Here is a 16101-nt window from a genome sequence, read left to right as displayed (position 1 = left end):
CATATATTTTGGAATTTAAATTCATGGTGAGTTTGAACTTTTTTCCTTTGGTTTATTAGTCCAGGCCTTTGCATCACTTGTCCAGCTACATAACCAAGAAACGTTTTGTGTACTGAATCACATTTAATACTCTGGCAAACGTCCTATCCTCCACTTCATAGCAGATGCATCATTATTTCTAAACATTAATCTGGTCTCCTTATTGGTCATGGAAAATATCTAACTCCAAGTGAGGTTATGGTCATCAACTGCCAGTCATCAAATTGAGAGTCTAGAACAGTGATCCATAGACTGGGACTGATGTTCGTCCTATTGTTCAACAATTTTCCAAGTTAGGATCACTGTATTCAACAACAGGAGCCGGCTCTACTAATAAGGTGCACAATCCTTTATCCAAAATACTTGGGAGCAGCTGGTTTTCGGAATTCAGAATTTTTTGAATTTCAGAATAAGTGACAGTTTGGTGAAATTTTTAAAAATCTTACCGGAGGAGCAGACTCGCTGAGTAAAATGGGCCTTGAGACAGAATTGAAGCCTGCCAGTGCTGGGCCACACACCCACACATCATATCAGAATGACACGCATTGAGTGGGTGTCAACTTGGGTTAACCGTTTGCATGCCAAGCAACCTTGCTAATGAGAAAATTCTTCACAAAAAAAACCTTCGGACTTTGGAGCTTTTCGGATTTCAGGATTTTGGATAAAGGATTGCCTACCTGTACAAGTAGCTTTGATGTCAAATTTTAGAAATTATATCAGGTCCTGCTGAGAGAGGTAGCAAAGAGTCACAAGAGAAGTATCTACTCACAGTTATGGTCACAACCAAAAGTGCAAGGCTTCAACAATGTGGCTGTAGTGAGAAGGTTGGGAGAATTGCATGAGAAGTGGAGCAAGGCCTTGCTGGACATTGGGTGCAATGTGCATAATACGCAGGCCCTTATTCCACCACCTGCCAGATAGAAACAGGATGCTAATAATCCCCAACATGTCAGTCAGAACAGGTAGCCTATGACTTCAGCTTCATGTTTGCACCTCTAGATTTCCATCTAGGACACCCGGTACCACGGGAGGAGTCACACACGCCTCACATTCCAAGGACACCAGCATCCAACACATGCTTTACAGCATTATGGCACAACTGGGATCTACTTACAGTTTGCTTCTATGTCACTGTACTGTATTTCTCATTGGCATGCTGCTGCAAGGACACTGTACACATAGCACAGCATAGGCAGTCAGCTAAGGGCTGCACATTTGCTGTTGTAGCACTCACTCACTTAGCACCTACCTGGATGCTCACAGCATCTCCAACTTGCTTTGCCTGCCTTGGTTTGTCTTTCTGCGCTTTGCCCCCTCTGCCAGAGCTTAAATGTTCACAGAAATTGCTGGGAAAACTCAGCAGGTCTGGCAGCATTTGTGGAGAGAAAGCAGACTTACCATTTTGGGTCCAGTGACCCTCCTTGAGAACTGATTGTAGCTTGGAAAAGGTTGGTATGTATGTTGAATGTGGGGTGGGAGGAGGTGAAGAGGAGTTAATGATAGGTGGAAATGAAGTCCAGAGAAAGAGCAAGGCAATTGGGCAGACAAAAGAATGGGTAAAGGTCAGCCTGGAGAATGAATGGGGATAATTACTGGCTGACAATGAGTTGTTAGTGATATCAGCCCATAGGATGACAAGGCCTGGTGTGTGGAGGTTGGGTAAGGACTTGGAAGAACAGGACCTAAAATTATTGAATTCAATATTCTGAAGGATGCAGAGTCCCCAAGGGGAAAACAAGATGCTGGTCTTTCAGCTTGTGCTGAGCTTCACTGGAGCACTGCAGTAAACCAAGACAGAGGTGCTGAGCAGGCAACACAATGATATGTTAAAGTAGCAAGCAACAAGAAGCTCAGAGTCATTTGGAATGACTCTGTTGCCCAGTCTACATTTAATCTCCCCAATGCAAAGGAGGTTAGTTGTGAGCAGCAAATACAGTGGATTACGTTGAGTGATATGCTTCACATGGGAGGTGTGTCTGGGCCCTTGGATAGTGAAGAGGGAGGAAGTAAACAGTGAGGTTCTGTGATTGCATGAGAAGGTGCCATGGGGGTGTGGGGAGGTGTTGAGAATGGAGGAGGAGTGAAGCAAGATGTCCCAGAGGGAGCAATCCTTGTGGAATTCTGAAAGGGAGGGGAGGGGAGTACATGGTCTGGGGTGGTATCCTGTAAGAGGTGGCAGAAATGTGGTTAGCGAGAGGAGATAAAGGAGAAGTTGCTCAAAGAGACCTTCCTTGTGCAGCATGGTAGCTGGAGAGAGAGCAGGGTGAATATGGCAAAGAAACAGGCACATTAACAGCAGATACTTCTTGTGGTCTGTCATAGCCCATTGACATCACAGACCACATCTGTGCATATGCAGGGCAAGTTTGATGTTATGAATAATCAATTCAGAATAAGAAATACTGGTCCATGTGACCTAGTGACCCTTGACCTGGAAATAGTACCAAAAGGAAGGCAGTTAAAATACGAAGATCATGTGGCATAAAAAGAAAGAAACAAGAGAGATGGCAGTCAGTGAGTTGAGCCGGAGAGCGAGATTCCTGAAATGTTGAAAACCACATTTAGAACTGTGACTGAAATTTTACTTCCAAGTGACTAGATGTCCAGAATTGACAATCCATGCTAAATTAACAGTGATCCTGGTAGATGCACACTACCATGACTAATCAGAGCTGCATGTTGAGATTGTTCGAGAAAGAAGTACTCCGTTGTATAGAAAATTGCATGGACCAGGCCCTACTTATGTTTAATTGCTGCCTGCAGGGAATCGGCAAAGTCCTTGAAGGGAAAGGACTGACATGCTGTCTGAGGGGAATCTGAGCTTAAAGAACTATTTGGCTAAATAGTTGAGACCATCAATGGAAAGGATGGCTTATAAGATCCATGAGTTCCATCTTTATTTTAGCTTCAAATGTATCTCAATACTGACTGTGATTTGCTGTTGTGTAGAAGATTGTACAGGTGGAACTCTTTTTTTACCAGAAGCTACTACTTCAGGAGAACCAGTTAAATCCTTGAAGGAATAGAACAGGAATTCTGACCAAGGAAGATCCAAGTTTGGAAGAAATATTTAGCTGAAATATGTACAGTAGGTAGCTTTGTACTGTGTTTGCCTCTTCTGCAAAACAAACCATTAATTTTTGTTTCTCCTGACTCTGATCTATATTAAAGTAAGAATCACAAAAAGTGAAACTTTGTTTGCCACCTTTTTCATTTGGAAGTTGCTCAGTAGATATAGTTTGTCTGGTCTACAGACTACATTCCTGATGAAGGGCTCTGGCCCGAAACGTCGAATTTCCTGTTCCTTGGATGCTGCCTAACCTGCTGTGCTTTAACCAGCAACACATTTTCAGCTCTGATCTCCAGCATCGGCAGACCTCACTTTTTACTGGTCTACAGACTAACCTAAAAGAAATAGATCCTAGTTATTGCTGGGTTAATGTAATATGTTGAAATCTGAGATATTAATTCTTTCACCTGGTCATTTCCACAAAATAACAACTAATTACAAATAACAATAGAACAAATTTGCTGGCTGTTATGTGCTGAGCTGCTAGGAGAGAGCAAGGACTGCATATGCTGGAGATCAGAATCAAAAAGTAAGGTGCTGGAAAAGCACAACAGGTCAGGCAGCATCCGAGGAGCAGGAGAGTCGACGTTTCGGGCATAAGCTCTTCATCGGGAATACTGGGGTTGGGCCCAAGGGGGCTGAGAGATAAATGGGAGGTGGTTAGGGCTGAGGAGGAATGTAGCTAGGAATGCAATCATTTATTGGAGGTGGGATTGATGGTGATAGCTCAGAGTGGAAGGTGGAGCGGATAGGTGGGAAGGAAGATGGACAGGTAGAACAGTTCAAGAGGGAAGTGCCAAGTTGGAGGGTTAGATCTGGGATAAGGTGGAGGGAGGGGATATGAGGAAACTGGTGAAATCGGGCATTGGTTCCGTATGGATGGAAGGTCCCAAGGTATTTCTCCTCTAGGCGTCAGGTGGCTCGGATTTGGTGGTGGAGGAGGCCGAGGACTTGCATGCCCTTGGCAGAGTGGGAGGGGCAGTTGACGTTGTTGGCCACAGGGCGCAGGGGTTTTTAGTGCGTGTGTCCCAGAGATGTTCTCTGAAACATTCTGCAAGTTGGCATCCTGTCTCCACAATGTAGAGGAGACCACATTAAGAGCAACGGACACAGTAGATGATGTGTTTGGGTGTGCAGGAAAATCTCTGCTGGATGTGGAAGGATCCTTTGGTGCCTTGGATGGAGGTGAGGGGGCAGGTGTGGGTGCAGGTTTTGCACATCTTGCAGTGGCAAGTGAAGGTGCCAGGAGTGAAGATTGGTTTGTTGAGGGGTGTGCACCTAATGAGGGAGTCACAAGAATGACCTCTGTGAAACATGAAAGGGGTGGAAGGGAAATATATTACTGGTGTTGGGGTCTGACTATAGGTAGTGGAAATGGAAGAGGATGATGTGATGTATCTGGAGATTAGTGAGTAGGTGAGGACCAGGGGGCGTTCTATCCTTGTTGCAGTTGGAGGGGTGGGGTTCAAGAGCAGAGGTGCGGGAGGTGGAGGAGATGTTGACCACGTGGGAGGGGAAATTGCAGTACTTGAAGTAGGAGGCTATCTGAGATGTTCTGGAGTGGAATTGATGCTCCTAGGAGCAAATGCGGCCGAGGCAGACGAATTGGGACTAAGGGATAGTATTTTTATGGGGGATGGGGGGGTGGTGAGTGTGAGGGGGTGGGTTGGAGGAGATGTATTCCAGGTAGCTATGGGAGTTGGTGGGTTTGAAGTAGATGTCTGTGTTGAGTCGGTCACGAGAAATGGAGATGGAGAGGTCCAGGAAGGGGAGGGAGGTGTCTGAGATAGTCCAGGTGAATTTGAGGTCAAGGTGGAAAGTGTTTGTGAAGTTGGTGAACTGTTCAACCTCCTTGTGGGAGCACGAGGTGACACCGATACAGTGATCGGTGTACCAGAGGAAAATGTGTGAATGGTCCTGTGTAGCGACGGAAGATGGACTGTAACACATATCTGATGAAGAGGCAGGCACAGCTGGGGCCCATTCAAGTGCACATGGTTACGCCTTTGGTCTGAAGGAAGTCGGCAGATTCAAAGGAGAAATTGTTGAGAGTGGGGACTAGTTCATCCAATTAAACGTGTGTCGGTGGAAGGGTACTGGTTGGATCAGTGGGAGAGGAAGAAATGGAGGGTTTGGAGGCCTTCATCATGGCAGATGGACGTGTACAGGGACTGGATGTCCCCGGTGAAGATGAAAAATTGGAGGCTGGGGAACTGAAAGTCATGGAGGAGGTGGAGGGTGTGGGTGGTGTCCTTCATGTATGTGGGGAGATCCTGGAGGCCAGGATGGTTTCAAGATATGCGGAGATACGTTCGGTGGGGCAGGAACAGGCAGAGACATTCGGCTGACCGGGGCAGTCAGGTTTATGAATTTTGAGTAAGAGTTAGAATCAGGTGGTGAGAGGTTCCAGGGCTATGAGGTTGCAGGCTGTGGATGGGAGATCCCCTGAGGTGTTGAGGTTGTGGATGGTCTGAGAGATGATGGTTTGGTGATGAGAGGTAGGGACGTGATCGAGAGGGGAGTAGGAGGAGGTGTCTGTGAATTGGTGCCTGGCTTCAGCAGTGTACAGGTTAGTGTGCCAAACTACCACTGCACCCCTCCCCCCTTGTTTGATGGTGAGGTTGGGGTTGGAGTGGAGTGCTGCAGGTTGCGAGGGCAAGAGGTTGGAGTGGGTGAGAGGGGTGGACACATTGAGGCAGTCAATGTCATGGCGACAGTTGGAGATGAAGAGATTGAGGGCTGATAGCAGACCAGCACAGAGTGTCCAAGTGGATGGAATGTGTTGGAGGTGGGTGAAGGGGTCCTTGGAGGGTGGGTGGGAGTCCTGATGAAAAAGGTAAGCACGGAGGCAGAGGCAGCAGAAGGAAAGTTTGGTGTCACAACGCGTGTTGAACTTGTTGATCTGGGAGTGTAGTGGGATGAAGTTGATGCCTTTTCTCAGGACTGATCATTCATCCTCAGTGAGGGGGAGGTCTGGGGGGGATTGTAAAAATACGGCAGGGATAGGGCTAGAACCTGATGTGGGACTAGAGTTGGTTGGGGGCAGAGACTGCCTCTGGAGTGGACGTAGTCATGGTATCGTGGGTGATGTCAGCAAAGGAAGTGACGACAACCACAGGGGTCAGGGTGGCAGAAGAGGTGCCTTCTGTGGCATATGCAAAGGTGGAAGTGACGTTCCATTGACATTTGCAATGTCTTTGGCGGCAGCTGCGTGTTTGTCGGCGCTGTTCTGATGAGTGCTGTCAATGGAGGCGGAAGTGGCTGAGGCAGTGGCAGCTATGGGGGTGGAAGCGACATGATGGTAGTCTTCACAGTGGTTTCAGTAGTGGTGCTTCTGGCAGAATTGGTATAGTCAACGGGGGCCGTGGTCTGTGAAGCTGTGGGGCCAGAGAGTGACATCATTATTTGCAGCGATGATGGTGGCTGTAGCGGCCATGTGGCTAATGGTGTCCGAGCAGTGCTGGAAGCTGGAAGAAGGTTTTGGATGATCAAGAAATCCCGAGTTTGGAGGTAAGTACGTGATAGTTTGATGTACTTACATTCCTTGATGTCAGAAATGCTGGAGAAAACGTGTTGTCGAGTGTGTGGATTCTTCTCAGAATGAAGAACAGCAGAGGTCCTTTTGCAGGTCTGGGAGAGTGTGGCCTTGAGCTGGGTCAGGGCTGATGCAGGAGAGTAGGTGGCAGTGCATGGCTGTGAGTGTGGAGTGGAGGATCAGGATGGAGAACTGTTTCTGGAGGCTTTGGAATTACTGTAGGTAGTGGTTGCCTGGTCAGGTCCAATTACTGAACTGCCTTTGGTGAATAACTTTTACTTATTACATTAAAACGTAACAATAAAATGCTAATATTATATTCCAGATGATCAGCCAGTCAAACGTGCAGAAAAAGTACCCATTTAGTGAGGAAGGGGCAGGAGAGGTCAGCCCATGTTAACAGTTGAGCTTCTAGCTGATCTCCCAGAAGGAGTGTGCTGAATTCCAGCAATATTGGGAAGATCTGAGACTGCTGACATGGCAACAAGGTCTGTAGTCTGGCTGGTGCAGCTGTTCAAAAGGCTTAAGGAAGGATTATTTTATTGCACTTCTGTTTGTCCTCCTTGCACAAGTTTATTTTTTAACCTACCTTTTGTTTACCTGGTCTGACAGCTTCTGCCAGGCAGGGTGCCTCCACAGCTGGTGTTTCACCCAGTAAATCATAGGAACGGTCTTGATCCCCATCTCCCTAAGACGATCCAAATTAGAAGAACTCTCGAGGCCTTCACCTAAATCAGGAGGGTACGTCAATTTTAAGAAAGCCATGTGGTAAAAAACGAGTCGTAAACAGTCACTTTGTACCATCTGATTTCTGATGGACTGAGGGAGTTAAAATCAATTGAAATGTTACTAATTATATTATCTAAAATGTTTAGTATTTGTAATTTTGATAGTCTGTCTTCCTTGACAGCTTTAAGAAGGACACATTAACTGACATACTCGGTAAATTAAATATGAGAAGTGATTGCTGTTATAAATATTAATATACTCAAATGGGATTCCACATATCACAGTCTTCTGTCTCCCTTGATGTGGTGCAAGAATGTCTAAGTGATTCTCTAACAGAATGCTGGTTCAAATGGTTAATGAATTATAATGTGTCTTTTGATGAATATATTTTAATTTATTGGGTTACTGCTGTTCTTACATCAGCCAATCAAATATTGGCAGCACGGTGACTCAGTGGTTAGCACAGCTGCCTCACAGCACCAGAGACCTGGGTTCAATTCCTGCCTCGGGCGACTGTCTGTGTGGAGTTTGCATGTTGTCTGCGTGGGTTTCCTCTGAGTGATCCGGTTTCCCCCGACAATCCAAAGATTTACAGGTTAGGTGAATTTGGCCAGGCTAAATTGCCCATTGTGTTCAGGGATGTGTAGGTTAAGTGCATTAGTCAGGGGAAATGTAAAATAATAGGGTAGGGGCATGGGTCTGGGTGGGTTACTCTTCGGAGGGTCGGTGTTGACTTGGGTCAGATGGCCTGTTTCTACACTGTCGGGATTCTATGATAGTAATCTAATAAAATGATCTTGACCTCACAGTCCAGCAATCACTTCCAAGAATCAGATTCAATACCAAAGCCTCAATGAACTGTGTCCCCTTTTCCGGTACATCTCCAGCCCAGGGAGTGCGATAATAGCAAAGGTGAAGCTTCTTTCCACTTGTTTGACATATGCATTTTCCAAATATCAGGGGCATCAACCACTATGCAGACCATCACTGACTCCAAGCAAATAATTTAATCACTTTTTCTTCGACAAGAGTGAGCAATAGAAGGGTTACCAAACACAAAACATTGATGCTGTTTTCTCTCCACTGAAGCTGGCAGACGTGACGAGTTTCTCCAGTAATTTCGGTTTTGTTTTAAATTTTCAGCATCCGCACTTCTTTTTTATTATAACAGCAAAGAGTGTATTTTTTAATGACACAGTTTCACAAAGCACAGGATCTTATTAATACCTACATATAGCTTTACTTTCCAAAAAACCATAAAACCTTCAGGTATAGGAACAGAATTAGGCCAGTCAGCTCATCGAGTCTGTCCTGCCATTTAATCATGGATAACATGTCTCTCCACCCATTTTTCTCCTGTCTTCTTGCCGTAACCCTTGATCTCCTTACAAGTCAAGGACCTATCTTTCTCCCTCTCTTCAAGATACTCAATGACTTGGCCTCCACAGCCCTCTGCAGCAATGGGTCCCACAGGTGTACCATTCTCTGGCTAAAGAAATTCTTCCTTATCTCAGTTCTAAAGAGTCGTCCTTTCATTCTGAAGCTGTGCCTTTGGGTCCTACTAATGGAAACATCTTCTCCACGTCCATTCTATCCAGGGCGCTCAGTATTCTGTAAGTTTTGTTGAGATCCCCTCTCATCCTTCTAAGCTCCATTGAGTACGGACCCAGAATCCTCAACCATTCCTTGTATGACAGGACCTTTCATTCCAGGATCATTCTTGTGAACCTCCTCTGGATCCACATCAAAGCAAGCAAATCCTTCTTTAGATACAGGGTCCAAAATTGCTCACAATATGCCAAGTCTGGTCTGACCAGGGTCTTGTACAGTCTCAACAGTACTTTTCTGTTCATGTGCTCTAGCCCTCTTGAAACGAATGCTAACAATACATTTGCCTCCCTGCCTGTCAACTGAATCTGCATGCTAACCATAAGAGAATTCTGAACTAGGATTCCTGAGTTTTTTTGTGCTTCAGACTTCCAATGCCTTTGTCCATTTAATAAATAGTCTACTTCTCTATTCTGGATTAGTGGTGCTGGAAAAGCACAGCAGTTCAGGCAGCATCCAAAGAGCAGCGAAATCAATGTTTCGGGCAAAAACCCTTCATCAGCCCTTCTCTATTCTCCCTACCGTAGTCAATAACCGCATGCTTTCCCATATTCTATTCCATCTGCCACTACTTTGCCCACTCTCCTAACCTGTCTAAGTCCTTCTGCAGCCACAGCCTCCCAGCTTAGTCAACATTGCCTGACCCATCACCTATCCTTGTAGCATCTGTATAGTTAGCAAAAAAGGCCTCCCTTCCTTCATTCAGTTCATTAATGCATATCGTGAATTGTTGTGGTCCCAACAATTTCTCCTGCAGAACTCCACTAGTCACCAGCTGCCATCCTGAAAGGACCCCTTATACCCAGTCTCTGCCTTCTGCCAGTCAGCCAATCCACTCTGCACAGCAGGAGCTTGCTCCAAACACCAGAGACTCTTATTTTATTGAGCAGCCTCCTGGGCAGCACCTTGTCAAAGGCCTTCTGAAAATCCAAATAAATTATATCCACTTGATGTCCTTTGTCTAACTTGCTCATTACCTTCCCATAGAATTCTAACAAATTTGTCAGGCATGACCACCCTTGACAATGACATTCTGACTTGGCCCTATTTTACCATGCATAGTAATCATAGATAGATCATAGAATCATAGAAACGTACAGCACAGAACAGGCCCTTAGGCCCACAATGTTGTGTCAAGACTTAATCCGAATGTGAAATATAGTAACTTAATCTACGTGCCCCTCAACTCACTGCTATCCATGTGCATGTCCAGCAGTTGCTTAGATGTTCCCAATGACTCTGCTTCCACCACATCAGCTGGCAATGCATTCCATGCATCCATAACTCTCTGCATAAAGAACCTACTTCTGATGTCTTCATTATATCTTCCTCCTCATATCTTCAAACTATGACTTCTCTTACCAGTCAATCCTGCCCTGGGGAAAAGTCTCTGGCTATTGACTCTATCTATTCCTCTCATTATCTTGTACTCCTCGATCAGGTCTCCTCTCTTCCTCCTTCTCTCCAGAGAGAAAAGTCCAAGCTTATTCAGCCTTTCTTAAAAGGCAAGCCCTCCAGTCCAGGCAGCATCCTGGTAAACCTTCTTTGCATCCTCTCCAAAGCCTCCACATCTTTCCTATAGTAGGGCGACCAGAACTGGACACAATATTCCAAGTGTGGTCTCACCGGGGACTTGTAGAGCTGCAGCAAAATCTCATGGCTCTTAAACTCAATACCCCTGTCAATGAAAGCCAAAATACCATATGCTTTCTTAACAACCCTATCCACTTGGGTGGCACCTTTGACGGATCTATGTACTTGCACACCCAGATCCCTCTGTTCCTCCACACTGCCAAGAATCCTGTCTTTAATCCTATATTCAGCATTTGAGTTTGACCTTTCAAAATGCAACACTTCACATTTATCCAGGTTGAACTCATCTGCCATTTCTCAGCCCAGCTCTGCATCCTGTCTATGTCATGCTGCAGCCTGCAGTAGCCCTCAATACTATCGACGACACCGCCAACCTCTGAGTCATCTGCAAATTTATTAACCCACTCCTCAACCTCCTCATCCAAGTCATTTATAAAAACTACAAAGAACTGAGGCCCAAGAACAGAGCCCTTCGGGACCCCATTCAACACTGACCTCCATGCAGAATATTTTCCATCTCTCTGCCTTCTGTCAGCCAACCAATTCTGAATCCAGATAGCCAAATCTCCCTATATCCCATACTTCCTGACTTTATGAATGAGCCTACCATGGGGAACCCTATCAAATGCCTTGCTGAAGTCCACATAAACCACATCCACTGCTCGGCTGTCGTCGACCTGTCTTGACACCTCCTCAAAGAACTCAATAAGATTTGTGAGGCATGACCTGCCCCTCACAAAGCCATACTGACTGCTTTTAATCACGCTATGTTTTGCCAAATAGTCATAAATCCTCTCCCTCAGAATTCTTTCCACAATTTTGTTGACCACAGACGTGAGGCTGACTGGTCTGTAATTGCCAGGGATTTCCCTATTACCCTTCTTTAAAAGTGGAGCAACATTCGCCTCTTTCTAATTCTCCGGTACGACTCCCGTGGAGAGTGAGGAGGCAAATATCCTCGCCAGCAGCTTAGCAACCTCTGGGAGTGGGCCACAGTCAGTCTTTGTGAACTGTCCACTCTGTGTAAGTGATAACAACATCCTATACAGGAACCACAAGACCCATGAACCAGTCAGTCAATGTACAACTTGAGTAGGGCGATCGGTATTATCATTTACCATTTTAAGTATGGGCATGGGTACCTATAACCCTGAACACAGTTAGGATGTCTTTACTTTTGGAAAGAGTTTTAATTTTTTCAAATCATTTAATAATTTTCCACAATTATTCACAGAAAATGATTTGGTTTTCAAATAAGACCATTAGACATAGGAGCAGAAGTTAAGCAGTTCAGCCCATTAAGTTTTTCATTCGATCATGGCTGATAGGTTTTTCATCCCAATAACCCTGTAACCTTTGATCCCTTTGACAATCAAGAACCTACCTATCTCAGTCTTAAATATACTCAATGACCTAGCCTCCAAAGCCTTCTGTGGCAATGAATTACATAGATTCACCTCTCTCTGACTGAAGATATTTCTCCTTATCCCCATGCTAAAGGGTCTTCCTTTTACTCTAAGGCTGTGGCCTCAGGTCCTCATCTCTCCTGCCGATGGAAATATCTTCCCAACATCCACTCTGTCCAGTCTATTTTGTATTCTCCCCATTTAGAAAATTGTCCATGCCTTTATTCTTCCTACCAAAGTGTCTGACCTCACACTTTCCCACATTGTATTCCATCTGCCACTTCTTTACCCAGTCTCCTAACCTGTCCAAATCTTTCTGCAGCCTCACTGCCTCCTCAATGCTACCTGTCCATCTAACTATCTTTGTATCATCAAACTTGGCCAGAATGTTCTCAGTTCCTTCATCCAGATCATTAATGAATAAAGTGAAAAGTTTTGGTTCCAAAACTGACCCTTGTGGAAAACCACTAGTCACCAGCTGCCATCCTGAGGAAGACCCTTTTTACCCCATTCTCTATTTTCTTCCAGACTGTCAAACTTCTATCCATGCTAGTACCTTGCATCTAACACCATGGGCCTTATCTTACTCAGCAGTTTCCTGTGCAACACCTTATCAAAGGCCTTCTGGAAGCCCAGTTAGTTAACATCCATTGACTCCCCTTGGTCTAACCTGCTCATTATCTCCTCAAAGAATTCTTTGCAGATTTGTCAGACACAAACCTCCCTTTGATGAAACCAGGCTGACTTGTCCTATTTTAACATGCACTTCTAAGTATTCAGAAATCTCATCCTTCACAACGGATTCCAAAATCTTACAAACAACTGAGGTCAGGCTAATCAGCCTGTAATTTTCCAACTTTTGTTTTACTCCCTTCTTAAACTGGGGAATTACATTCACAATTTTCCAGTCCTCTGGGACCTTCCCTGACTCCAATGATCCCTGAAAGTTTACCACTAACCCTTCAGCTATCTCCTTCAGAATCTGTTTCCTTTAAGCTTAGAGTCCCTACAACGTGGGACAGACTCTCTGGCCTAACAAGTTCACACTGACCCTCTGAAGAGTAAGCCACCCAGACCAATTTCCCTCTGACTAATGCACCTAACACTATGGGCAATTTAGCATGACCAATTCACCTGATCTGCACACCTGTGGACTGTGGGAGGAAACCAGAAAACACCCAGAGGAAACCCATACAGATACAGAGAATGTGCAAACTCCACACAGATGGTTACCCGAGGTGGAATCAAACCCAGGTCCCTGGTGCTGTGAGGTAGTAGTGCTAACCACTAAGCCACCATGCCACCTCAAAGTTCTAGTCCAGGATTCTCTCAAGGTAAACTTGCAGGTTGAGTCAGTAGTTAGGAAGGCAAATACAATGTTGGCATTTCTTGTGTGTGCAACCAATTTTACCAAAGCCTTGTACGTTTAAATCCTTTTATGGCAGCTGCTGCCTAAGCAGTATGGAACGGAAAGAGTTCTGTCTAATGCTGTCTGGGCTGCTGCATGTCTGTATAAGCATGCAGCTTTATAGAAACATTTGCAGATTCTGTGATATGGGGAAATGCAGCAGCCAATTTTCACACTGCAGGGCTCTACAAATAGCAATATGATAAATGGCTAGTCAATGTCTTCCTTGCTGGCATGAGCTGAGGAATAAAAATTGGCTAGGGCACTGAGTGAATTCTCTTGCTCCTCATTGCATAGTGCGATAAGAATTTTACATCCATTCTAACAGACAGACACGGCCTTAGTTTAGCATTCTACCTCAGTAGCAATGTGGTATTTTCCCAGATGACACTGCTGGCACTTTGTGGCATGTGGTACTGGGTAATGATTGTCTGAGGTGGTTCGTTGCCAATAAGCTTCCATTATTTATACTTTGTTTTGAACCTTTCCAGTGATTAATGATAGAGGATATACTACGCTGGAGTAATAACAGAGGAGGCACTTTCTGAGATAATGAAAAGGTTTATTGCATGATAGCAATAAGTACAACTACATTTGGTCAGGCATAACTACTCGAACCTTAGGGAGCTGCTATTGATACATATGTTCCCGTTAAAAGCTAGAGGAGAATTCCATGTCTCCACCCACATATTGTGTTTGACATGTGTGAAAGAACCATTCCCTATACAACATGCTCAGCAATCTAACATTTATTTTATAGAGCTAAAACTGCTTTGGTTTATTGGTGATGTCCAAATTCCAAGTTCATTGACAGAGATGTTCCAAGTGTTTGCTCCATGTTTAAGATGCATTTAGATAGACAAGTGAACAGGGATAGAGGGATGTGTGCCATCTGCAGGCAGATGGAATTAGTTTAGAATGGCATCATGATAGACACAGATATGACGGGCTAAAGGGCCTGTTCCTGTGCTCTACTATTCTATATTCTATGTACTATGTGCATTTTCATATATGAAAGACATATAAGCCATACTGGTGTCACTGTTTACTTTATTAAATTTAGCAAGCAGCCAACCTTATACACATTGTTTACTGGCAGCTTGACTAAGTTGGCCAGGGAGAATTGCATCAAGACAACATTTGGGAAAGCAATTAATATTAAAGTATAGTAATTACTAAAGTTTAGCATCCTTTCTGATTATTCTCTTTGACCCTGATGATGTTGACTTCTGCTCGATTGTGGTTTCAAGGCAAGCCTTGTCCAAATGGCAAGTGATGGAATACTTTCGAAATTAGGATGACATCAAATCTGGCAGAAGAATGCTGTGGGAGGCTTTATACTCTGACAGTTCTTTTATATCTCAATGGGAATATAATATTTGTATTACATATTTAGAATTGTGTTTTAAATATTCTTTTGGTGCCATAAGCAATCTGAGTACCTTTCATTAAGAGTAAGCTCATTATGTCCAGTATCTAAATATATAATAGCCTCATGCATGGTGCTAGACTGCTTTTGCAATCTGAATTAATACTTGTGCCTTTTACCCATGCTTTTTTTTTAGTTTCATCAATGATGAACCATGAAATCACTTAGTAAAAGGGCATGGAGGCTCAGAGGTTAGTACTGCTGCCTCACAGTGCCAGGGACCTGGGTTTGATTCCAGCTTCCGCTGACTGTGCAAACTCCACACAGACATTCTCCCTGTATCTGCGTGGGTTTCCTCTGGGTGCTCCAGTTTCCTCCCACATCCAAAGATGTGCAGGTTAGGTGAATTGGCCATGCTAAGTTGCCCATAGTGTTAGCTGCATCAGTTAGGAGTAAATATAGGATAATAGGGTTGGGGAATGGGTCTGGGGGGGTTACTCTCCAGAGGTTCGATGTGGACTTGTTGGACTGAAGGGCCTGAATTTGTTGATATGTAATAGTATAGGACAATGATTGTACCATGCTTTCCCCAAGCATTGTCTTAACTGACCTAATGAAATAACGCCATATTGTGCATTCTCCTTCCCAATCTGGTCTAAGATTATTCATTCTACTTACTGTTTAAACCCTGACCTGCCTCTTGGTCCCTGGTACTATGAGGAAGCAGTGCTAACCACTAAGCCACCACAACACCTGTTCTTGTTATAAAACTTGTGGAATGGCAAAAGAAATTCCAAAATGGATTTGCCAATTATCTCTGTATTTGTTACAATAGTACTTGTTTTAACTACAAATAATTAGCTCTGCCTTCGATATTTCCTTCTATCAAGGTGAATGTGATGACATAATGTGACCATCAACATATATTTATATAGCACCTTTAATGTAGCACCATTCCAAAGTGCTTCACAGGAGTATTTTAAAGTATGCAACAAGTCACATAAGGAGATATTGGCCCAGGTCTAATGATCCGATGCCAGCAAAGGCTGAGATGTTCAATACTATCGAGGTCATTGTGTTTTTAGATTTATGATGGAATCTGGAACTTCCAATACTTGAGAAATGACTCAGTGGAATCATATAATTGGACTGATATACTTAGAGCTATTTCTACCAGATGAAAAGACTGCTTGAGAACACATCTCTAAGTAAATTAGGTGTGTCAAATAACTTCAGCACACAGGAAGTGGTGGCATGGTAGCAATTTCACTGGATTAATATTGAACCCCAGGCCAGTGTTCTGGGATATGGATTCAAGCCCCAGCATTTCAATTAAGTTCAGTT

Source organism: Hemiscyllium ocellatum, chromosome 8 (genome assembly GCF_020745735.1).
Source record: "Hemiscyllium ocellatum isolate sHemOce1 chromosome 8, sHemOce1.pat.X.cur, whole genome shotgun sequence".
Classification (NCBI taxonomy): domain Eukaryota; kingdom Metazoa; phylum Chordata; class Chondrichthyes; order Orectolobiformes; family Hemiscylliidae; genus Hemiscyllium; species Hemiscyllium ocellatum.
This window is presented reverse-complemented; position numbering follows the sequence as displayed.